General features: G+C 38.2%; 1 protein-coding gene across 1 annotated transcript in view; it reads right to left on the reverse strand.

The window, feature by feature from the left end:
• SLC9A9 (solute carrier family 9 member A9) overlaps positions 1-26,602 on the reverse strand; it is a 507,404-nt gene that overhangs the window by 101,431 nt on the left and 379,371 nt on the right. The gene's annotated exons all lie outside the window — the stretch shown is intronic.

The raw sequence follows: 26,602 nt of genomic DNA on the forward strand, positions 1-26,602 counted from the left end.
CCAGATACTCACTGAGGCTGCCAGTAGGAAGGATCCAGGTTTGTGGGGCCTGAGGCTCACACAATTTTGGGGGGATAGTCTCTTTAGAAAAATTAATACAAAAATACAAATACAAAATCAGGTATGAAAGTCACTTTAGAAAATAAATTACCAAAAATTACATACTTTTAAAATCTGGCACATGTAATGGATATCTCAATGCTTAGGAAATGCATATAATATTCTAATTAATTAACGGCCTCACACACCTCTCAAGTAACTTTTTCATCTTTATGTTTTGCCTACCTACTTTGATACTCTCTTTATATGATATTGATTTTGTACTAGAGAGAAAAGGAAGATAAGGTAGTCTTCCTTCTAACAAGGTTGATCAAAATTATTGATAGTTGGGAGGCACTGAAGCATGTCTCCTTATACACAGACATGATGTGTGCAGTCCTGCTACACGTAAATGCTTTGCAAACACAAGACATCTGGTCAATTTTATTTCACACAATTCTCAGAAACAATTATATGTGTATATGCTGCATCACTGAATTAATTGTTCCTGAATTTCTGTTTTGTCGAAGAATCATGAGAACGAAATCCTCCACTTTGAATTTTACATAGCCCATGATTGGAAGAATTTTCCACAGACTCGCTTCTGGTTCAGTGCATTCCAAACCTTATTTTTTCTCTACTACCTTTAGACTTCTGATGCCAGGTGCTATGGAACATGGTCATCTTGATTCAGCCTGTGACACTATTCCTGTAAGCTGTTCCTGCACTAGCATGGTGGCAGTGACCTGCCAATGCACAGAAGTGACTGTGGGCCACACAATTATATTCCACTAAAGGTAAACTAAATCAGCAGTCCCCAATATTTTTGGAACCAGTGCTCCTGTGAGAATCTAACACCTGTTGGTCTGTGGGGGAGCTGAGGCAGCGATGCCAGCGCTGGGGAGCAGCTGCAAACACAGATGAAGCTTGGCTTGCTTGCCCACCGCTTACCTCCTGCTGTGCAGTCTGGTTCTTAACAGGCCATGAACCAGTACCAGTCTGTGGCCCTGGGTTTGGGGACCCCTGAACTAAATGCGTTCCCAATTTAGTTTCTCCTTAGTTGGATTCCCCCAAATGCCTACAACCACTCCAGGGCCATCTGAAGAAAGAAGTGTCTTGGAAGGGAAGCAGTAGCGGATAGAAACAGTGCTTGATCCCAACTCTGGTTAAAATATATATATTTTGCAAGTCTTACAAAAACATGAGAACAATGCCAGCACTCTTCCCAGGGTCTTGGAAGGGCCAGAGCAAGAAAAAAAAAAAGGCCCTGAAGCTTAAATTTCCTCTCCTTTAGAGTGGGGTTTGCCTGTGGTAAGATTTGGGGCAGGTGGGAAGGGTTGCAGAGCTGGGCAGTTCAGGACCTCGGAAGTCAGCTGAAGCCGCCCCAGAGCCTTTCCTGTAAACGCCAAGATTTCTAGAGCTTTATGGCCTTTCCTTCGACTCCTGCTTCTGTAAACACTTTAGTCTTCTTTGCAGTTCTGTTCTCTAGGTGGGGGAAGGGAAGACAGGCTTGGAAGCTGCCAGTCAGGCAGCTGTGTTCACATGTGAAAGGAAAAACAGCAACAGCGGAGAGGTGGCCTGTTCAAAATACCTCTGATTCTTCAAAAATTAGTGTGCTCTGGACATGAACAGCCCCTTCTCTCTAACCTGGGGTGGGGGGCGGGGAGGAGGTAAAATGAGTGGCTCTTCATTGTATTCTGAACTTTGGTCTTCAGGTCACTGGACAGGGCCTCTGGAGGGGACTAACCTTTAATTCTCTTAGAGTAGACAGAACTATTTGATCTGTTTCATTGAAGCAGGAGTGAAAGAAGGAAGGGGAAAGGGGTAAGGGAGGAGAAAAAAGGAAGGGAGAGAAAAAAAGAGGAGAAGGAGCCGTGCAAGGTATGGGTGGGATAGGAGGGGTAGTAGTGAAGAGAGAAGACTGGGCGGAGGATAGAAGGAGAAGGGAGGAGGTGGAAGGTGGAAAGATAGAGATGGTGGAAAAGTGGAAGGGGTAAAGGACAGAGAGAGAGAGAGAGAAGGGAGTGGTAAGGTTCAGCCTCCTAAGATGGGTACAAGCAGTGATCTTGGGGTGCGGGTGGTCTAAGCCATACCCCTGTGAACAGTGGAAACAAAGCTGGAGGCCTCCTGGGCCTCCCGCCCTTCTCCCGTGGGGCTGGGCCACCTTCACACCTCTGGTGGCGCTTAGCTCTCTGGCTGATGCTGGGAGACCCCTAAAAGCCTTTATTACAGGGGAAGCCTAACCCCCAATCCCACCACCAGGACTACTGGGCATCAATGTAGGCTGTGAACTAATAAGGGCCTTGAAGTTCCCACTGCTACATCTGTTTAGGGTCTCTTTCTAGTTCTCTGTCTAGAAAACTGGAGAGAATAAAAATCAAATTTCACAAGATACCCAATGTTTAAAGTTCGAGGCAGTATGCACTGAGGTTTTCCTCCAAAATGTATGCTTTCCTTCTCAGCAGCAATCAAAGCAGACATTTCCAGTTTCAATTATTCTGGCAGCCAGATTTAGTTGAGGAATGAAGGAAGGATATGAAGTTTTTTAGTTTTACTTAGGACTTGGCAAAAAGCACCTTAGAGGTCTAAGCAACAGAGCAGGGAGCGAGGACACGCCTCCTCCTCTCATTTTGTGGAAGGTCAGATCTGCTCCTGAGGCCAGGCCCGCAGCCCTTATTGGCCTAGAGTCTACTAAACATCTCAAGTGGCTCGAGGGAAGAGAAACTCTGAAAGTTATTCTCCTCCTGGGGAAGCAGGGTGAATGACACAAATGTGGTCTGTGCCCTTCTAAGACACATAGTTTTGTAGATTCAATTAGAAAATCTTCAAAAATTTATTGTAATTTAAGTGCTATAAAGGAAAGGCATATAATAATGCATTCTTTCACTTGCAATTTCAGCTCCTTTTGATAAAAACTGTGCTAAAATATATACCCCTGCTCTCTATCTCCTTAGAGGATGTGATGGGGGATCCTCAGAACTTCACTGGAGGTCTCAGTATCCCCACTGGTACCGTAAGGCTAACACTTGCTGTGGTATAATGATTTCCGAGAGATATATGAACCTCTTCATGCCCACATTAATGATCCGTGGCTACAATTCTTTTTCTTTTTAAAATTCTTGTATCTGCCTGTTAGATTGCCTTGATTTCCCACCTGCGATAATATGTTAACCTATTGTTCCCATATTTCCCTCACCCCTTTTAATGTAGTATGGGACTGAGGACCTGATAGCCAAATTTAATACATTTTTCCTTTTCAAGTTGATAGTACACACACAAACACATATAACAAAATAATAAAATTCAAACATTACGGAACGGCTTACAATAAAACACAGTTGTTCTCTGCCCTACCCCTGCACACCCCCAGAGTAACTCTCTGTTGCTTCTGAGGGCAATATTCTGACTTTTTTCCCATGATGATATATAAACTGATATCAACATGCTTGACACATTCACACGGCACCTCCAGGGTTAAACCAAACATGCCAGCTGCATCTATATCTCTTATTTTCCTGTTCAAGAAAGCAAGTCAGAACGTGAAAGTGACATTCTTTTGAGGTTAATACAGGAAAGAGGCATGAGAACTACACATATTGACTAAATATTAAACCAGATTGTAGCCAGAGCCTGTTATGTACTGCTGGACTTGGGGAACCTGGCTAATTAGCATAAAGCCAGACTATAGGGAACCTACAGGAAGATTCCTGCTGAGAATACTAGCAACTACTTCCTTGTGCCTTTGACATTGCATACCTACACCCGGAAAGGAAATCAAATATAAAACTGAATTCCTCGAATACTCTGGGTTCTCTCTTTCTCTGTCTTTGAGAGGAGACCACGTATCTGTCTGTGGAGTGTATTCCTTCTCTAATAAACCCTCCTTTTGTGTCTAAGTCTAATGAGCGCTTGAATTTTTTCCTGGGCACAGTCTAGGATGCTCCCCTCTCGGTGTAGGACTTGAGTCCCCACTCTGGGGAGATTTGACCTGTCCTGCACCAGGGTTAACTTGAATCTACTCACTTTTATGCATAAAAGAATATTTGCACATTAGAAAGAAGACATGATGTCATCCCTGCTTGTGGTGCCATTTGGTAAGTGCAGCTAGTAGCTCTCCAGATGAGATCACAAATGTTTGAGATAAAGTCCAACTTCCTTAGGTGATATCCAAGGCTCTTTAGCACCTTTCCAGCAGAAGCATAAAGCTTCTCTTTATGCTATTCTGATCTGGATGCAGTGCCCCAAGGCTACTAAGTGGACTTGCCTTATTTCTGAGCCTTCGTACCCAAAATGGTCCCTGAGTTCCAGCCCGGCTAGGATCTGCCAGTGCTTTCTCCATCTACTGAACACGCTTCCTCCAAACTCCAGTTGGTGGTTTTGAGATGGGACACCACTTGTAAAATTCTTAATCTTTTAGCAGGAAATGAAGTGGGACATCTCTTGCAGAGTTAATCTTTTTAGTAAACATAGTTTTCTTCCCTCCTTTCTTTGGGAAAAAGGCCCTCTCTCAAATCCTGATAATTGCCCAAACTGGTAACTCAGATCCTCTGGCTATTGATAAGGGTCATCTGCCCATTGTTAGCAGAAATGGTGCTGAGTCAGACAGAGCTCTTAGAGTCCAGACTGGGGAGGGAACTTTAGGCCAAAGGTCTTTTTAACTCTTTAAGAAATATATTAACCAAGTCTGTTTCCCTTTACTCACTCAATAGGCAAATCAATAATAGAAATTAATAGATATATGATGTAGATAATGAGTTTGTATCTTTTTCTTGTCTAGGGACTGTGGTAGCACTTCAGCAGGAAACCCAAGACCTCATCCTGACTGAGGCAGAAAGAGAAAGAAACACATAAAACCCCTGTAGGCAGGGACCACGGCTGTTGTCAGCAGGAAACAGATACGGAAGAAGTGACCTCCCTTCCCTCAATATCCATACTAATAATAAGGGGATTCATGACTCTAGAAGAGAGCTAGGCAGGAAAGTTATTTAGGGGGTTTTGGGTCTGCCTGCAAAGATGCTGAGGTCATCCTATTCAAGGGGTTCGCCCTAATCCACCCACAATTAAGCAAGCCAAAAGGCATTTTTTAACCCACACAAAGAAACCAGTGGGCAGAGAATTAGGTACCAGTTTGAGCTAGTCACTTGCATCTGTGCAATGAGAACCCCCAACGACCTTCGACTCACCTGAGTCTCATTATAACGTCATTATAATATGATGCATATGTCCAGAAGTCCATTCATATCATTATAACAGACTGAATTCTGGGAACAAACATGTGCAGAAAGCAAATGACAAATTACCGAGTCCTGTCAATCGTAGTTGTCAATCAAGGAAACTCACTCTAAGTAATTGCCCACAGTAAAAAGAGATAAAAACCCCAGAGGCTTTGTTACTAGGGTTTTGAGCCATGCTTCTCTTGCTCAGGCCCGCTACCATGTCTGGGAGTGTAGTTCCCTTCTAATATAAAACTTTTCTACTGTATTTCGATGTCTTACTCAATTATTTGTTCGAGACATCAAGAACCTAGACAACATGCCAAGAGAGGATCCTCACTCTCTGGTAACAATTTGAGCCATGCTGGTCACCACTGGGCATCTGTGATATTCTGCCTCCTTTCCTGAACTTTCCACAACTGCCCTGCCTCTTCTGATCATCACTGTAGACCATCCATCTTACTGCCATACCTTGGTTAATTCCTTAATCACTTCAATTTTCACTGAATTGGACTACCAGCAGCTCCCAGACCAAGCCTCTTCTGTGGCACCTATGATCACCCCCTGCTCTGGCTATGGTAACTCTGGTCCACCCTGTGTTCACTTGCCCAGCTGTGTAGGGCAACCTAGTCTTCTGTGTGACATGCTAGCCCCAGCTGGAATCCCAAGATTTAGGACTACCCTGCAGTTGTTGAGGGGTTAATGAAATCCAGCTAATAGCTTTTCACTGGTGTGTGATCTGTATCACTTTCTGTGCTTCAGTTTCCTTGTTAGTGTAATGGGGATAACAACATAACTTGCTTCCCAGGGCTGTGGTGAGGATTAAGTGGAAAATACTTATTAAGTGGTTAGCCTAAGACCTGGTACCTAGTAAGATCTCAAGACATGTTAGCAGCTATATTGTTGATTATTATTTTTATTCATATCAGTACTTTTTTTAAATTAGTGAAGCCAGAACTGAGTCCTGGCATATTTAGTGCTCGGTAATTTCAGAGATAAACCCTTCTAGTGCCCAGTTCTACATTGTGAAACCCTTAAATATATAGTAACAGCTACTATATAACAGTTAAGCCATAGGGCATGGTTAGTACACAGTAGGGATTTCCAGTTTCATAGTAAAACATCATTTCTATTTAAGGAGGCAAAGATTCCAAGATTGAAATTTACGTATAATTTACTGGTGATCTAGTGGGATGAGTGGGGAACAAAGAAAGAAAGGAAGATGCCTGAAGAGCAAGGGGAAGAGAGGGAAAGGGTAGAACTGAGAAGAAAAACAACAAAGAGAAAGAAGGTGAAAAGGAAACAGCACATTATTATAAAGAATAGGTGCAGATGGTGGATAAATAAATAGCACGCAGCCTTAGAACAGAGAAGCCAGGGATGCGTGGATGAACAACGCAAATCCCAAGAAAATTTCTCAAAATACAGAGAAATAAAGAATCAGGAAAGGATTAAAAAGTGACTAAAAAGGCTCGTTAAAATTTTATGTTTTGCATTCTTGATATACCTTTTAATTTTAAGCAAGTCCAGTGCTGCCTCTGTGGTATTCAAACAGAAATGGAAGTGAGCTTCACATGAATTCCCAGCTGTGCCCTCTAACATCTCATTCCAGATTCCTCATTTTCCATGGGCCTCCAACTCCATTTTCAGAGCAAAACACATCTCTGTGCCCCTTAATGCACTACTCTTTCAATCGAGCCTCCATTCTTTCGTGAGTTTTATTAGACATATTAAAATCTCAGGATGCTCCCATATCCAACTATGACCAAAATAAATGCTCCAAAGTTGGGTTTTTATTACAGGGGAAGCAAAATAAGTAACTAATACATGGCTCACTTTTCCCAATAAAGCCAACAAAATCCATTCTGATCCTTATCATTCAACACCTCCTGAAAGGCAGTGAAATATTGTTAGTCTCATTGTGTAAATTCCAATAGTCTTAGGTGCAGTTTTGGTTCTTTTGAGCCCCCTGCTGACAGGGGCTGGGTGGTGGGAGAGGAGAAACCATTCCCTCTAAGAACTGTATTAAATGGCTAACTAAAAAATGACGTTTTCAGTAAGGAAAGAGCGACTGGATATTGAGCACATAAATATAGCAGGACAATGGAGGAGTCTAAAAAACATGTGTGGAGGTTTTAGGACCATTGTGTAGCCTTGAGAACATTACACGGTGTATTTCATTCCACCCCTATTATTTGAATAAATATTAGCGTAGCTGTGTGGGACCAAATTAATCTAATACAATCAATCATTCAAGTATTTTAGATTTGTTTTTGAGAAATAAGAAAAAAATGTACTAAAGTAAGTGAAAAAACTCACCTCAGTTCATATTGTTAATTCAGCGTGGCATAATAGTTAAGAGTTGGGACTGTGGAGCCAGACAGCCTGGGTTCCAATCTCACTTCTATCATTTACTACATTTGTAACTTTGGGACAAATTACTTAATTTTCTAAATCTCAGTTTTTTCAACTATAAATGGAAATAAACATATATCTACATTGTGGGTTATAAAGATGAAATGAGTTAATACATATAAATATTATATTTATATGTATTATATGTATACGTATATGTATATTTATATGTACTATATGTATATGTAAAATGTTGGCTGCCACTTAGGATGCACTCCTCAAATATTACCTGATGTTCTTGTTATTATTTTTAGAGAGACATCGATGTACCCCAAATTTAATGGCAAATACAATATAGGTTAAAGGCAAGAGTAGATTTTCTATAAATGATCCATACTACGATATAAAGGTCAATAGCTGGATTCCTGCCATGAACAACACAAGATCAAGTGGAGAAGACAGACACTGGAAACAAAGAACTAGAGTACAGTGAGATAAGCATTGTACACAGAATTATCTGAACACACCAACACAGAGCCAAACAAAGATGGGTTGTGGAGGGGACTGGTATATTTCACTGAGGAGCTGAGCATTGAAAAGTGTACTGTAAGCACCTGACATTAAGTTTTGATTGCCAAGGCATCCATTACAAAAGACACTCATTTTAAACAAACGTTATTAGCTGTACTACACAGCTATTAGCAAAACAACCAGATAAAGAATTAGGTAGTTCACCTCCACCCATAAAAGATTCTCTTTCAGAAAATTCTGGGTAACTTTGATAACTGACTACTTGAGTCACCCCACTTCTCTGTTCCCTTGCCTTATCTTTAAGTTAGCAGTAAAGAATGAATCTATGAAAACCAAGACACCTCACTCTTGGACTCCAATAGAGGCCTAGCTCCAGGTCCTTGTTTTCTCTTTCTCTTTCTCTTTCTCATTCTTTTTCTCCTTGGCGGTCACGTTCTTGCTCTCTCTCTCCTTGGGGACTTGTTTTGTCACATTTATGTTTGGACTGTGGTATGCTGAGCATCCTCCAGAAACTGTGAATAAAAAATCTTGTTCCTCAAAGTTCTCTGATGGTTATTGCTGGAGTGCCTCCTGTAATCATAATAAAGAGGACAGGGCTGGCCCAGCCACAGCATTGGCCCCAGTGGGGGAAATGTCTGTGAGCCCTCACTCATTAGGAGTAATATGGCTTGGTGAATGCCTCAGGCATTTCTAGCAAATAGCCTTACTACCTGTGGGCCGAGACAATAGAATAGTGAGGAGAAGTTTAATGGTAAGTGAAAAGGAGGTGGTGGAGGGCACTCAAGGTTGAGGACACAGTGTGGGCAAAGGCATAGAAGTTTAGAAGAATAAAGTAAGTTTGGGACATGGTAAATAGCTCAGTGTGGCTACATCACAAGGTTTATGCATGTTGAAGTAGGCAGAGCTGCTTTGGGAGAGATCAGAAAGTAATTTGAAGGCAAATTATGAAGGATCTTGAATATTATGCTTAAGATTTTTTTCTCATCTAAGTATAGGGGGTGATATGATTAGATTAATGTTCTAGAAAAATCACTGGTGGCATACATTTTGATATTAAAAAAGTGAAGCCTTGGAGGTCATTTAGTAGACTACTGCAGTGAGTCCATTCAAGTCTAAACTAAGATAGTGGTGGTGGAGAAGAGATAGATTTGAAAGATGTGTGTATGCAGGGGTGGTAGTGGTGATACTGACTTTGGAGTGAAGGAGAGGGAAATATTGAGATGTTTCTGAGTTTATACTCAGTACACTTGAATGATTCCTCCCTGCCATTAATCATATTGTGGGAGGAGGAGAAGTATGTGTGGGAATTTTCCCTGAGGTACATCCTATTGGAAAGATGGATCTGAAGCTAAGGGTCCATAGGGTCTGAGCATTCTATCATGAATGAAACAAGGTCATAGTTCATTATAATCCCATAAACTCGAGAAAAATGCCCTCCCACTCCCTTTAAGAGTTTTGGCTATTTGCTTGTTTGAAGTGGAGATTAAGACCAAACAATAAAGTCCAAGGAATAGGAGACAGGTAATGGGTGTTTTAAGGCCAAGATCGGTGGACTGGGAATATTCCTAGAAAATAAAGAGGGTATGTCACGTAGCCCAACTTATTTAAGAAGGGTTCTAGATAGGCTGGTAGAAAAGATGCTTAGAAGAGTAATTTACCATAATCTTGGAGAGAGGTGAACATTTTTGGATGAAGGCTGTGGCAGCAGATATAGACATATTTTGGTTTGGATTAATATGTACTACATGGGGCAGTATCACATGGAAGTTATCCAAATGTAGTCCATGTGAGTTCAGTATGAGGATAAAAAAGCCTCTCAGTTATTGGAAGCTTTCAAGCAAAAGATGACTAATCATATCAGATGAATCATAGCAAGTTTTTTTGTGATAGCAATTGGGTAGGTGAATTTACAATTCTATTGGAAGACTGAAGTTTTAGAGCACAAAGGTTAATGTATACTTAGAGGCAACTCTGAGTTTGAATTTAGGGAGTGATAAATTGACATTTCTGCCAATGAAATAAAAAAAGAAAGGGAGGTTCCATAATTTGGGGACATGAAGCACATGATATGATTATGAACTTCCATAAAAGAGTAAGATACAAGTCTCGGGATGCTACTGAGAGCAGAGTTGCCCCTCTGGGTTTCCACCACTGCATCTGTTAGTCAATTCTTATCAAGGGACTTATCTGATTTCCAAATTGAAATGGCCAGATCCAGGGTTCAGGTGACATTCCTGTTGGTGTTCTGAGGCTACCCACATGACATTTGTTTTTCTCTCAGAGATTATGGCGTGGAACAGATTTCGTGGGTTGCTGTCGAACTGATCAAACTCATAAAGAAGGGTCCAGTTAAGTCTTTGCTGACACAGTTTACTGAAAATATTAGGTAACAGCTAACAAGAGGCACATAGCATAATCATTGGGAGTTAAACACCCTGACTAGCTGATCCCACGATTTACTTGTATGACTATGTTAGGTAGCTAGTTAGACTTGAGCGACAGGAAGAACAAAGGAATAAGGGCCCAGCCTAGAAACCACCCAAAGAACACCCTAATGGTAGTAGAATTATGCATATGCACATGTGCACTAGGCAAAGTTATAGCAGCAGGGTGTCGATCAAAATGACCTCACTTGCCAATCAATCATTTAGGAACAACTTTGGGACCGCCAATCACGGCCCAAATATAAGGCAGATATTCCTGTTTTTGAGTCATTTTTGTCCTTCTGGGCTCTCCCCTTCCTTTTTGCCCTTCTGGGCTCTCCTCCCTTTCTGCCCCTCCTTTTTGTCCCTCTGGGTTCTCTCTCTTTTTGGTGGCCTTTTGTGTCCTTTTTGCCCTTTTTTGGCCATTTTGGCCCCTTTGTGTTGGTTATAGGGCTAGGACTATGTGCCTCCTTGGGGGCATACTTTGTCTTTCTCCATGGGCCTCCTTGGAGCATTCTTTGTCTTTCTAAAATATATTTTTAATAAAACTATTAAATCTTAATGACCTGTGATTCTTTACTGTGTCATTTAGGAAGAACTGCTGTTGGGGTAACTCTGCTGTTGGGGTAACTCTGAACTCCGATTGGCTGAAAGATGACAACTTTACGCAAGAAGCTGTGCCTCAGTTTCCTTTTACATAAAATATAAAATGAAAGATGAATATTTAACTCTTTCATGGGGTTGTACTGAGACAATGCATGTAAGGGCTTAGTCTGGGACCTCACATAGAAAGTGCTCAGAAACAGTAGTTGCTGATTTTATTATGGTGGTTTTTGATGTTTATTCTTTGCTACATAAGCCTTCCAAATAAAGATTTAACTGTGAATATGTCCAGCATAAGAGTTATATTTTTTCCTTCCTCACTTGATCTTAAAGTTGATTTTTCTTCTGCCTTCTGGCTCTAGTGGAGGCTTATAGACAGTGTAAAGACTGAGAAGAGTAGGTATGCTCTGAGTGTGTAGATGAGCAGTGGGGACAGTGTTTATAATGCCTGATGATTTAGAAATACATTTGGGAACATTTATGTATGCTGAAAACATTATGTTCTTTGAAAAATAAACACCAATATACAAGTACATGTCAAAGACACAAATGCAGATATACATCCTGTTCTTTAGGTTTGGCAAAACTTCCTCTGAGTGTGGAGTGCTTAGTTCCGCCAAGATGTAAGCTAATGTCAGGCTGCAGATAAGAGCCGATTGGAAACTGGATTGAGACTAAATAAGCAGGCTAATTCTTTTTGACTAAGCTGCAAGCACACTGACATTCTTTGGTGAGAAGACAGATGTAATAACTCATCAAGGCATCTGGCCTTTCTCCCTAAGGCTTCATTCTGGGTGCCCTGCCTGGGCAATTAAGTGTGTATCAGAGCCAAGTGCACATCCTCAGAAAAACTATCCTTTTTAGTGGATTAGCTTGTTCAAATTCTAGTGTGTTACTAGGTGGGGCATCTTCTCAATGTGACACTGAAGATATTATACAGGAAAAAAGAGAGACATTTTATTACTGAATACAAAGTAGTTGTAGGAGCCTGCTTTGCATGTTGGTATGAAACTAAAGATGGTTGAGAATAAGTCCCAGTCAGAGTTTCAGCAAGAAATAAAAAACCTAAAACCTAGAAACTGGTGGTTACAGTCATGCATTATTTAATGACAGGGATATGTCCCAAGAGATGCATCATTAGGCTATTTCACCATTGTGTGAATATCACAGAGTGCACCTACACAAACCTAGATGGTATAGCCTATTACATATCTGGCTATATGGTATAACCTATTGCTCCTGGGCTACAAGCCTATAAAGCATGTTACTGTACTAAATACTGCACAGAGTATGACACAATAGTATTTGTCTACTTAAAGATATCTAAACATATAAAAGTTTCAGCAAAAATACTTCATAAAAGATAAAAAAAAAAAAGTGGCACACTTGTGCAAGGCACTCTCCATGAATGGAGCTTATAGGACTGGACGTTGCTCTGAATAAGTCAGTGACTGAGTGGCGAGTGAATGTTAAGGCCCAGGACATTACTGTATACCAGTGTCCCTCAAGTTGTTCCCCTGCTTCCTTCCAACAGGGTCAGAAATAGAACATTGACATTGTCAATGCTGCTCCATAATTAGGGATGTGGGCTAGATTGATTGGAAATATTAAGGAGAAACTTGGTAAGGTATAGGTCAACATAATATTGACTATCATAAGGAAGAGAAAGGTGGTCTGAGTGGGAATAAAAAATTTAAATGGACAGATAAAAGAACATGATGGATTGTCATTACAATATGGTTTTAGCTATTGCATGTTGGAGCAGTGGTCACATTAAGGAACTTGTGGTATTCATAAAAAAAGAATGCATTTCACATAGAGAGGGTATAGAACTGAGGACTCAATATTTGACTTTGGAAATTTGTTTTTGGTTCTTTTGATCCTATCTGGCACAAAGGGCTCTCTCTGCCATTGAACTGATGGAAGAGATAAAACTTATCTAGCTTTACATCATTACAACTTGAAAATATTTCCTAAGTACAGGGACAAGCTGGCTCCATGCTACCACAGAAAACTTTTACTAAAGTGGCAGTGGCACTTAATACTTGTTAAGATAGATCCTTTGGACCTGTGTCCTTATACAAGATCTTAGATTCTCAATAAAGAATTTACAGCAATGTACTCTGAAGGCCATCAAGCTAGATCTGGGAGAGCTGTAGCATCCTCCAAATATATAACATTGGGAGGACAGGATCCTATGTGCTGAGAAAGGTCAGTGGCTGACTCATTAGGATATTATCTGTGGACTCAAAATTGCGGAGCTATGAGTGAGAGAGAATCTGTTGCCAAGCCCACAGATATTGCTCACTCACATCAGGGAAAAAAATAAATTTCCCTGAACCACGTATCGTTCCATTTTTTTCTGTTTTTTTTTATTTGTTTTGTTTTGTTTTGTTGTTGTTGTTGTTGTCGATTCCATTTTTAACAGGAATTTAACTCCATTATAATCTTATAGGACCACTGTCATATATGTGGTTTGTTGTTGACTGAAACTTAGTTATATGGCACAAACAAGCTCAAATCAATAATACGAGAAGAAGTGCATCCCCTTCCTAAACCATCTTAGGCTACTGGAAAGTACATGTGGAATTGTGTCTTAATCCTAGATTTTCTTTAAAGACCACTTGGTGTGTGATATGAGTCTGAACTGCCATCTCAGAGCAAGTCTTCATGTTATTGTTCCTTGATGTACTCAGATTTCAGTGGGAAAGGACCTGAATGGAAATGTGTTCTTTTGGTGCAAAGAATATATTCTCCTCATGAGAAATCGTCTACAAAAATAAAGAATGGACTTTGACAATGAGGGGGAAATACATGGGACACACATTTAGGGAACCATAAAGTTCCTCTATGCAATAATCCAGGAGAAAAGGTGACCCAGCCTAATCCTAAAAAAAGAACAACAGAGCTTTCAAAATTAGGTGGGTGTTTACCTATAGTACAACTGATGTGAAAGGTACAATTCCAGTGGTTGATTTTGAACTCTCCATACCAAATTGGCTTTATCCGTTAGTAAGGCAAGTAGTCTAAAAGTTGTTTTGAGAAGACTACCTCCCCAAATCATGATGTCCTTTAACTTCTGATGCCTGAACATCTTTAGCATGGGTTCAAGCTTTTCATTCCCCATTGGAGAGTCAGCCTAAAGGCAAGGACTTGGGAGAGGTAATATGTAAGCTTGTATTCACACAAGGTACAAGTGATTGGATCAGACTTATTCCTGAAAGCGGGAAGAGTTGAGAACAAAAGGACACCAAGGTATTGAGAGAAGGTGCCATGAAGCATGAAAGTAAGGGAGGCAGAGGGTAAAAGGGCAACTGGAGATGTAGTTTTAACAGAAGCAGCTAGCAAGTATTGAGTGCTTATGAAGTGCTAGAATACACATTAATTAATATTTATGTATTACCTAAAGCATATGGAAATTGAGAAGAAGGCCCAAAGTGAAGGATCACTGTGAAGTTAATGTTAATGCTGTGTATTTTAGTAATTAAAAGTAAAAAAGAAAAATTTATAACTCATTTCTTTAAGTTAGCTATTAAAAAGCACTTGTAACTTAATTCTGTAATAATTTTGCATCAACAAATCTGTTGCTTTTGACTATCAATCACCAGTTAGTACAGAATTATTAACCATGTGGACTTAAAACATGAAGAAATAGCCAAAGAAGATTATTACTCCAACACAAATGAATCACTGATATTAAAGTTAAAACAACTTCAGGATAAGTAATGGTTGTCAAAATCATTATTTAAGCCCACAATTGGAAGTAGATTGTGATCCATAATCTTTATGAACTAACAACAGAAATCTTATTCTCCTCTGGGATGTTAACATGTTATAAGATCATGAAGTGTTTTTAATAACTAATACCCAGCTCTATGATATACATATATTTACTTTTTAATGAAAATATTTCTTTCTTATTCCCCAAAGAGAATTAAGTCAGAAATATCAGTTCTAATATTACATTATCATTCTTTATGCTAAATATGAACAAATATCTTAATTTTAAAAGAAAAATGGGGTTTTTAGAAAAACATGGCAGAGTTAGAACATCTCCAGATCACTCCCCTTGAAACAACAATAAGCTGAACATCTAAAACTCAACAAAAAGCACCCAAACTGCACACCAGCACATCTGAGCATGGGATCTGTGCCTAAGAGCTACCACAGGTCAGAACCCCAGGTGTCAGGCGGTGGACTGGGAGAAACAAAGGAGCTGCCTCTCGCAGCCAGAGCTCCCTGAGGACTGGGAAGGGAGAAGGTGAGGTGAGTTCCCTGAACAACCCTGCCTGGGAGTGTTGTGAGCTCCAATGGCCAACGGTAGTGCCCAGTCATCAGGGCAGAGAGCAGAGAAGCAGGAAGGCAGAGAAACAACAGTTGATTTTTACCAGCCATGGTTGCAAAATCAAGGCTGAGCCACATCCCCAACCCCCAACCCAAAGGGCCTCTTCATACTCTCCGAGATGGAACACTGCAGAGCCCCAGGGCAATCTGAGCAAACACTACCAAAAATGTCGCTAACACTGACAGGGACTGACACTAAGAATAGGGAGTGCAATTAAACATCTATAAGAGAAAAAAGAGGCATTGCTAAGGTTTTATATAAAGCTGGGACCTAAGAGGCTTAGATACAATCTACTGGAAACCAAAAGAAAAGCACCTTCTTTGCAACAGGCTAAAAAGAGACTTTTGTATAATAAATCTTCTTTCTGGAAAAAAAGCAGAATACACTTTCATTAATGCCCAAGCAGAGAAATAGTCCATTAAACACCATGAACAACCAAGGTGACAGGGCATCTCAGAAAGAAAGAGAAAAATCTCCAGAAAATAAGCTAATAGACATAAAAATATGCAACTTAAATGACAAAGAATTCAGGATGGTATTTCTGAAAAAACTCAGTGAGATCCAAAATAAGTCATATCAACAATTTCAGGAATTGAAAAAACAACTAGATGAGCAGAATGAGTTCTTTAGCAAGGAGATTGAAACCCTCAGAAAGAACCGAATAGATCTTTTGGAGAAAAAAACACACTGAAAGAGTTGAAAAATAAAATAGCAGGCTTGGGAAATAGAGTTGACCAAATGGAGGAAAGGATTAGTGATATCGAAGACAGGAATCCAGAAATAAATCAGAAGGAAGAAGAGAGAAACCAAAGAATGAAAAATGATGAGAGAGAAATATGAGAACAGGCTGATACCATCTGGAGAGGAAATGCAAGAATAATGGGCATTATCTAAGGAAAGGAAAAAGAGCAGAGATTAGAAAGCATATTCACACAAATAGTTGATGAGAATTTCCCAAATCTAAGGAATGAGCTGGAGCTTGGAATTCAAGAAGTCAATAGAATACCCAATTATCTCAGCCTCCAAAGGCCTTCACCAGGACACATCGTATTAAAATTATCAAAAATCAACAACAAAGATAGAATTCTCAGGCAGCCAGGGAAAAGAAGATGGCAACCTATAAAGAAAAACTCATTAGATATTGTTGGACTTCTCAGCACAAACTTTACAAGCCAGAAAAGAATGGAATCAAATATTCAAACTATTAAATGAAAGGAACTACCAGCCAAGAATAATGTATCCACCTAAGCTCTCCTTTAGATATGAAGAAGAAATAAAGAACTTTCCAGACATACAAAAATTGAAGGAATTCTCCACTATGAGGCCTGCACTACAGGAAATACTGAAAGGGGTCAGCTCACCTAAAACAAAAAGCAAAACAAAACAAAACAAAATAAATACATAATTAGGAGTAAAGTGACTATCAGGCAAATAGAAGCAGAGGAGTGCAACCTTTACTAAGAACAAGGCATTATAAGCTTAAATAATAAGAGAATAGCAAGATAGTAATGAACATTCAGCATATATAGGACTAAATTGAGATAATAATGACTGAAAAGAGGAAGATTCAAAGATCCAAATTAACAAAAGGGAATGGAGATAAGGCACATGTAGAAGAAAATGGATGACTGTATATATTTATAACTATATTTTTCATATTTATAATGGTAACCAGACAGCGAATTCAGAACTGAAGTATTTAACATAAAACAAGAAGAACCAGAGGCAAAACTCACAATGCCCAAGCAAAATAGAGGAAACAGAAACAAGGACAAGGAAGCAATGGAAACACTGAGCTACCAGAAAGCAAAAGATAAAATGACTATAAGATCCCATATTTCAACAATCACCCTAAATATAAATTGACCGAATTCACCAATAAAAAGGCACATAGTTGCAGAATGGATCAAAAAACAAAACCCAACCATATGCTGCCTCCAGGAGACATATCTCAGCTCCAAAGACAAATATAGACTCAAAGCAAAAGGGTGGAAAATGATATTTCGAGTAAATGGCACTTAGAGAAAAGCAAGAGCAGTGGTACTAATATCAGATAAAATAGATTTCAAAATAAAAAATGTAAAGAAAGTTACTGAGGGACACTTCATAATGGTAAAGAGAATCATGAACCAAGAAGACATAACACTTATTAATATCTATGCTCCCAATCATGGAGCCCCAAAATATATAAAGCAATCACAGAGCTAAAGGGAGAAACAGACCAAAACATTATCATAGTAGGGGACCTAAATACCCCACTGTTAGATATGGGCAGATCATACAAATCAATAAGGAGAAAACATCCTTAAATGACACATTAGACCAACTGAACATAATTGACATTTACAGAGCCTTCCATTCCAAAACAGCTGCTTATATGTTCTTCTCTAGTGAACATGGAAGATTCTCAAGAAGTAACCACATATTGGGACACAGAAATAGCCTCGACAAATGTAAGAGGGTTGAAATCATAACAACCACATAATCTGATCATAACGCTTTGAAACTAGAAATCGATTGCAAAAAAGAAATCAGGAAGAACCTCAAATACATGGAGATTAAACAACATACTACTGAAGAATAACTGGGACAGAAAAATAAAATAAAAAGAGAGGTTTAGAGATACATAGAAATGAATCATTATGATAGTAAACATATCGAACTTTTGAGACACGGCAAAAGTGGTCATAAGAGGAAAGTTCATTACAGGCCTGTCTCCAAAAACAAGAATGAGCCCAAATTAACAACCTTTTGCTTCATCTTAAAAGACTAGAACAGAAAGAACAAATGAAACCTAAAGTCAGCAGAAGGAAAGAAATAATCAAAATTAGAGCAGAAATAAATGAAATTGAAAACAACAACAACAACAACAAAAGAAATAGAAAAAATAAATGCAACAAGGAGTTGGTTCTTTGAAAAGTTTAATAAAATTGACAAACCCCAGGCTAGATTCACTGAAGAAAAAAGAGAAAGGACACAAATAAACAAAATCAGGGATGAAAGAGGGGAAATTATGAAAGACACTGCAGAAATCCAAAGGATCATACAAGAATACTATGGAAAAATATATAACACCAAAAAAAAAAGTATATAACATCAAATTTAATAACTTAGAAGAAATGGGCCAGTACTTAGAAAAATACAATCTTCTTAGACTGAATCAAGAAGAACTAAAACATCTAAATAGACCAATCAACAGTATAAAAATTGAAACAATCATCAAAAGCCTACCAAAAAGTAAAAGTCCATGACCAGATGGCTTCACCAGTGAATTCTACCAAACATTCAAAGAAGATTTAATATCTAATTTCCTCAAACTCTCCCAAAAAATGAAAGAGGAGACAATACTTCCCGTTTCATTTTATGAGGCCAATATTACCCTGGTACCAAAACCTGGTAAAGATAACACAAAAACAGAAAATTACAGACCAATATCTCTCATGAACACAGATGCAAAAACCCTAAATAAGATACTAGCGAACCGAATACAGCAACATATTTAAAAGATTATACCCCATGATCAAGTGGGCTTCATCCCAGAGGCACAGAGATGGTTCAACATATGCAAATTGATTAATGTTATACACCACATAAAAAAATTGAAAACTAAGAATCAGATGACCATATCAATAGATGTAGAAAAAGCCTTCGACAAGATACAGCATTCATTTATGATGAAAACCCTTAACCAAATTGGTATAGAAGGAAAGTACCTCAACATAATAAAGGCCATATATGACAAACACTCAGCCGACATTATACTTAATGGTGAAAAACTAAAAACCTTTCCTTTAAGATCAGGAACAAGGCAAGGCTGTCCACTATTGCCACTGTTATTCAATATAGACAAGAAAAAGATATAAATGGTATCCAAATAGGATACGAAGATACAACTGCCACTACATGTGGATGACATGATTCTCTATATAAAAAATGCTAAATACTCCACAAGGACACTACTAGAAACAATAAGCAAATACAGCAAAGTTTCTGAGTACAAAATCGATGTTCAAAAATCCATAGCATTCCTTTACTATGGAAGTATCAGAAAAAAGGAATGGAAAAAATCATTCCTTTTGCAACTGCAACACAAGGAATCAAATACCTAGGAATAAATTTAATGAAACATGTGAAGGACCTATATAATGAAAACTATAAGACCCTATCAAAAGAAATCAAAGAAGGTAGAAAGAAATGGAAAGATATTCCATGTTCTTGGATTGAAAGAATCAACATAGTTAAAATAACCTTATTACCTAAAGCATTATACAGATTTATTGCAATTCCCATCAAAATCTCATTGGCATTTTTTAAATAAATAGAGCAAAGAAATCATGAGATTTGTATGGAAGCACAAAGGGCCCCAAATTGCCAAAGCCATCCTGAGAAAAAACAACGAGGCTAGAGGAATCACTCTGCCTGACTTCAAATTATACTACAAAGCAACAGTAATTAAAACAGCATGGTAATGGCAGCAAAACAGACACATGGACCAGTGGAACAGAACTGAGAGTCCAGAAGTAAATCCATATTTATATGGGCAAATAATTTTCAACAAAAAAGCCAAAATCATACATTGGAGAAAGGAAAACCTCTTCAATAAGTGGTGCTGGGAAAACTGGAAAGCCACCTGCAAAAGAATGAAACTAGACTGTTGTCTATCACCACACACCAAAGTTAACTCAAAATGGATTAAGGACCTGAATATAAAACATGAAACAATAAAATGCATAGAAGAAAACATAGGAACAAAACTCAAGGACCTTGGACTTAAAGAGGATTTTATGGATTTGACTTCAAAAGCAAAGGTAGTAAAAACTAAAAAAAAATGAATGGGACTACATTAAACTAAAAAGCTTCTGCTCAGCAAAAGAAACCATCAACAAGGTGAAGAGATGATCATCTGAATGGGAAAATATATTTGCAAGCAATACCTCTGATAATGGCCTAATATCCAAAATATACAAAAAACTCATACAACTTGATAACATATCCAATCAAAAACTGGGCAGAGGACCTGAACAGACAATTCTCCCTAGAGGACATATGAATGGCTGAGAAATATATGAAAAGATGCTCAATATCGCTAGCTATTAAGGAAATGCAAATCAAAACCACAATGAGATATCATCTCATACCTGTTAGAATAGCTATAATCAACAGGACATAACAAATGTTGGAGAGGATGCGTAGAAAAAGGAACCCTCATATACTGCTGGTGGGACTACAAATTGGTACAGCCACTGTGGAAAACTGTATGGAGGTTCCTCAAAACACTAAGAATTGATCTACCTTATGATCCGGCAATCCCTCTAGTGGGTATTTACCTCAAAGACTTGAAAACCCATATCCAAAAATATATTTGCATACCGATGTTCATAGCAGCATTATCCACAGTGGCCAGGACATGGAAGCAACTGAAGTGTCCTACAATAGATATCTGGCTAAAGAAGCTGTGGTACATTTATACAATGGAATATTACTCAGCCATAAGAAGAGATGAAATATTGCCGTTTGCAACAACATGGATGGACCTTGAGATAATCATGCTAACTAAAATAAACTAGACGAAAAAGTTAAAAAGCATATGATATCACTTATGTGTGGGATATAAAACTAAAATCAACAAAAGAGCAGGGCAAACAAACAGAGACTCATGGAGATAGACTATAGGCTAGTGGAGTATAGACTAGTGGTTACCAGTGGGGTGGGGGAGGAGGGAGAGGTAGATGGGGTAAAAAGGGTCAAATATAGAGTTTGGGGGAGGATGAAGTGGGTAAAGGGGATCAAAAATATGGTAGCTGAAGGAAACTGGACTCTGAGTGGTAAACACACAATAGAATATACAGAGATCAAATAATAATGTACACCTGAAAATTATATAATTGCACTAACCGGTGTTACCCCAATAAACCTAATTAAAAATTAAAAAAATTAAAAAAATTAAAAAAAATTAAAAAAATTTAATCTCTGGAGCCAGATGCTTGGGTTCATCACTTACTGGTACTGTGATCTAGGGCAAGTTACTTAATTAACCTTTCAATGCCTTTGTTTTCAGATCTATAATGTGGGAACAATAATAACATCTACCTTTTAGGCTTACTGCTATGATCAAGAAATTTAATACGTACATATAAAGAAAATCTTAGTTTGTGGTAACCACTCAGCGTTGATTCTTATTATCTTTTACTACCTTTCTTCCTGGAATTCATCAGCAGGAGACCCATGGAAGTTCCTAGAGCAGACAGATACACAGCTCAGGCCCAGTCACATGCTTCTAAAGGAAAATACTTTGATTGTGTCAGGAGGAAATGGGAGCAAGTGAATCTGGGTGGCAGGTGTAGTAGTGCAAGGTAAGGGGAATGTTCCTGTTGGTTTCTATTTCTTCAGCAAAGTGTGAAACAAGGTCATCAGCTAATGGAGAGTATAGGGGGGCCATGGAAATTTGTGAGGGATGGAAAAGAAATGAATTAGAAGTCAAAGAGAGAGAGAAAAAGAACCTTCTAGAGAAATCTAGTAAGTTTGCTAAGCGGTATTAAGTGCCAATTTGAGTCTTGTGATAGTGAATTTAAAGTGAAAACAGAAGCTTGATTGTGTAAATTTCTTCTAACATTCAGTGGCCCAGGTGCCAGCAGGGAGAAGACCTGGAGTTGCTTTCTGATCAATTGTCCTTATTTGCAGTCTTGTTTGTCCACTGTGCATTAAAGTCTGCTTTCATACACAACAATTGTGCCAACTTTTTTCATAACACATTATGTTAATGATGAAGGAAAATGTATTAGTGACTTCTCACCTTGTTGCAGGTTCATGTTCATTTCTTATCCCTTCTCCCTAATGTTACATGTGTAAATCACTAGTTTATGGTAATTTAACTTGTGGAATGCTTTGGACAAAGAACTCACTTTCTTAGTGTATGTTGCTTTGGGTACTGTATTTTCTTTTCACTACCCTATTGGGGTCTTAATCTCTGCCAAAGCAACAAAGTCACAAGATGATAATGAAGGCTCATATTTATAAAGCACTTACTATATGCCAGACACTGTTTTAAGCATTTCACACATATGAACTCACTCATTTTTCACAAGTTCCATTTCACAGATAGGACACAGAGGGCTTAAATAATGTGCATGAGATCAAACAGTGGATAAGTATCAGAGCTAGGATTCAACCCAGGCAGCCTTGCTCTGAGAGTCCATGCTCTGCACCTCTATGCTTTTCTAATGCGCATTTGAAGATAAGTTAAAATGTTTGTGTCTCTCTCAAATATTTATTTTCTGAGAAACCTTATCATAGATCTACTTCCTTCTAACTGTGCCATTTCCTCACCTTCCTATCATGTTGTGTTTACTTCCCCTCTCTCAATATGATTAAGGATAAAAATTACCAGTATCTTCTATCCAGCTAGCTGCCATATATTTATGAAAGACCTACCCTGTCTTCACACAAATGAGATAAAGATAATCAAAACACTCTCCTTGCATCCCAAGAACTCAGTCTAGCTAAGGATCAAACAAATGAACAGGGAAAGCACAACAAAGGATACAGGTAAACCCCCATAGATACAAGATCCTATGAAAACCAAGTTGTGTAAAGAGAAAGAACAAGTCGATGATATTGAATTTATTTCAGTCTTGGTAGGAGCCTTTTCACTCTCTGAGCAGATGCCAACTTGTCTGGTTGTGTTAGAGAAATACTCTGGAAACAAGAGGCCAAGGACTCCAGTCACTGTGCTTTTGAATTTCCTGGACACAGGGAGTGTGGAATGCTGGGGACTGGAGATGATGTTCTGAGCTCATTTTTAGCAATCTTAATTTTTGACCAAATGAGATATGGCCAGAGTTCCACAAATCAAGTGGACAGGTCATGTCCTGGGCATGTTTCTTGTGACAAGGAATGTGACAGTGGGCTGAAGAGAAAGCAGGAAGTTCTGGAGCCCCTGACACGTTGTATCTAATCTGGGTCACTTCTTACTGGTTGTGCAGCCCCAGGGAAGACACTTAAGCTTACAGAACTGCAGTTTTTTAATTTATGAAAAGGAGAAAGTGATATCTTTGCAGGGATATTGTAAGGATTAGCAATAAGTTTGTAGTTTCTAGCATAATAGGCATTTGATCAACCAAAGCCTTCATTATTTGTTATTACACAGAGTTAAACATGACAGCTAAAATTCTATGACAAAATTTTCTTAAATATATCCTTTATTGCCGGAGCAGTCACCTGTTCTTCCTAGTTCTAGCTCACCTTAGGAATATTCAGAGAGGGTGAAAATGCCATTAAAATGTGATGTATTATATTAAATTGCTATTTTAGACTGTTATCACTAGTCCATATTAAGAAATTACACGATCATTTTAACTTATGTTGGATATTCTATTACTCTATAAAGGTATAATTATAGTTGCTTATTTATTATTATTAGTTAACATTGTGATGAGGAGAAAGATGAAGAGAATAATTATTTATTGATTGTTTCTATCTACCAGGCACTGTGCCAAGTAGTTTTGCATGCATTTCAATATCACAACTACTTGGGAGTTTGGCAGTACCATTATTCACATTTTAAAGATGAAAAAACAAGTCTCAGAAAAGTCTAGTTGCTTTTTCAAGGTCACAGAGCCAGTGACTATCAGAGCCAGTTTGGCCCCAGGCCTTTTGCTCTGACCTCCATCTCATATGGCCTCCTGAAACAAATATTATAACCATAGCTATTTTACAAATGAAAAAGGGTAAAGCAGAGCATTTAAGTGATTTTCATACAGCTATTGAAGAGGGGGCCCAAGACTGAGTTCCAGATTTTCTGATGTTCAGTCTAGTTTTCCTCATTTTCGTTGAGCTCCTGGGAGCAGACAACATAGTAGAATGGTTAAGAACACAGGCTGTTAGGTTTCTCGCTGTTAGAGAAGGAAGTGACAATATATGGAAAGGGAAAAACTGGAATGGTGTTGGACTAGAATTGAAGGTATTGGTGTGAACTCATATAAATGTATATATAGCCACACACAAATATAAAAATGAATATATGTTTACATTTCTCTTCACACACGTGTGTAGTTCCTAATTCTTTCTACCTAGAGAGCCAGGCATGAAGCATCAATAAGCACATCTCACACTAGATCTTGGTCTCTAAACACCATTCTTCACTAAAAAGAAAGCAGGGATCCTTAGAGAAATGGTTGATGCCAGGGCTGGAGCAGGGAGTGTGAGCTGAAACAACTTACTGAGCTTGAAACAACTTATTGTGCTGATAGCAAGATAGTGCTCTAAAAACAATGATAACAAATGAAAAAGACAGAGCAGACAGGTTGAACAGGCTCCCAGTAGCAATCGAAGACAATTTGAACATCAAAATAGATAATAGTAGTAACATATTATAATCCATTGAAAAAAATAGAAAATCATGAGTCCATCCTGATATAAATAAAAAAAATGAGTGACTTTAAAGTTGATAAGGACTGGAATATTTACATAGTTTCAAAGTATTTCCACGTATAATACTCATTAAATATGGAGGGTAAAAAAATAACTTTATAGTGAAGAAATCTGGTTAACACAATTTTAATTAAGTGATCAAAATGAAGATCACCAACAATGTGACAATTATGTGCTCTCTGATAGCATTAAATGAGAACTCAGCATCACATCTGATATTCCTGCTAAAGATGCAAAATCTGAATCTAATCATGAAGAAATATCAACCCCCCATCCCGCCCTTCAAATGAGGGACCTCTACAAGATATCTTGTTAAAAATCTTCAAAAGTATCAAGGTCATGAAAACTAACAAAAGATTGAGAAATTGTTCTAGATTAAATGGGACCAATGAGAAACAACAAGTAAACACATTGCGTGATTTTGAACTACAGTCTTTTGCTTTAAAGGCATTATTGGGTGAATTAGTAAAACTTGAATGGGGTGTGAGGCTTAGATGGAAGAAATCTTTTGAATATTAAATTCCAGATATTGGTGATTGTATTATGGTTATGTAGGAGAATGTCTAGTTTGTAGGAATTATATATTTCAATGTATTTCAAGGTGATAATGTATCAGATAAACAACTTAGTCTCAAATGGTTCAGGAAATAAGATCTTTATGTTCTACTTGCAACTGTCTTTGTTTGATATTTTCAAAATAAAAAACTATCTTCCCCAATACTAAAAATCTCACAACAGAACCAACAATAAAAAAGAACACAGGTGCTGCATGCAGGGAAGAGTAAAGTAGTTAAAAACACTGGTTCTGGGTTTGAATTCTGACATTGCCACTTACTAGCTATATGAACTTAGGCCTCAGTTATCTGTGACTTACTTTTTTGCTCTATAAAATGGAGATAATAAAAGCACCAACATACGATTCTTGTGGATTTAAAAGAGTTGGTAACCATAAAGTTCTGAATGACAAGAGGTGTATAATCAGTGAGGAATACTGTTTTTGTTTTTATTTGTGGTAGCTAATGTCATGATTCTCTGTGATCCATTTTCCTCTCAGAGCATATTCCAGTGAGGAAAGTCTGGTGTACCCCTTCTGACTTATTTAGCTAGAAATATAATTCAGCTGGAAAAAACTTTTACTATATGGTCAATCGTATTATTCAGACAGATGGCAGCAGATTTCATAGACTGAAAAAGTTTACAATAATACAGATATGTTAATAATCTTTGGATATACACTTAATTTTTATGGGAATTAGATTTTTTTTCTTTTTGATTGTACATAATCATTTTATCAGACCAAAATACTGTGTTAGGAATAATCTAGGCATTAATATGAAGAAAAAGTGATTATCACATCGACAAGATGTTTCTTAAGCAGTTTAAAAATATACACGCATGGCCTACTACAAAGAATTAAAGTGTTTCACCACCAAGAGTGGCTAATTCAATTAAAAATGAAAATTAAAAAATTAAAATTAGAATAACTCCCTTGGTTGAAAAAAGAAATGTAGATAGCACTTTGATGTTGATTCTTTAAATTTATTCTTTTCTGCTCTTTGGATACTTAATATCGAGCTGTAGTAATGTGATATGAGGAAATGAGTTTGAAGGTAGGGTGTAAGGCTAATATTTTGCAAGTTATCTTTTGATGCATATTTTTTTAG

This window comes from Rousettus aegyptiacus, unplaced genomic scaffold, assembly GCF_014176215.1.
Source record: "Rousettus aegyptiacus isolate mRouAeg1 unplaced genomic scaffold, mRouAeg1.p scaffold_m13_p_4, whole genome shotgun sequence".
Classification (NCBI taxonomy): Eukaryota; Metazoa; Chordata; class Mammalia; order Chiroptera; family Pteropodidae; genus Rousettus; species Rousettus aegyptiacus.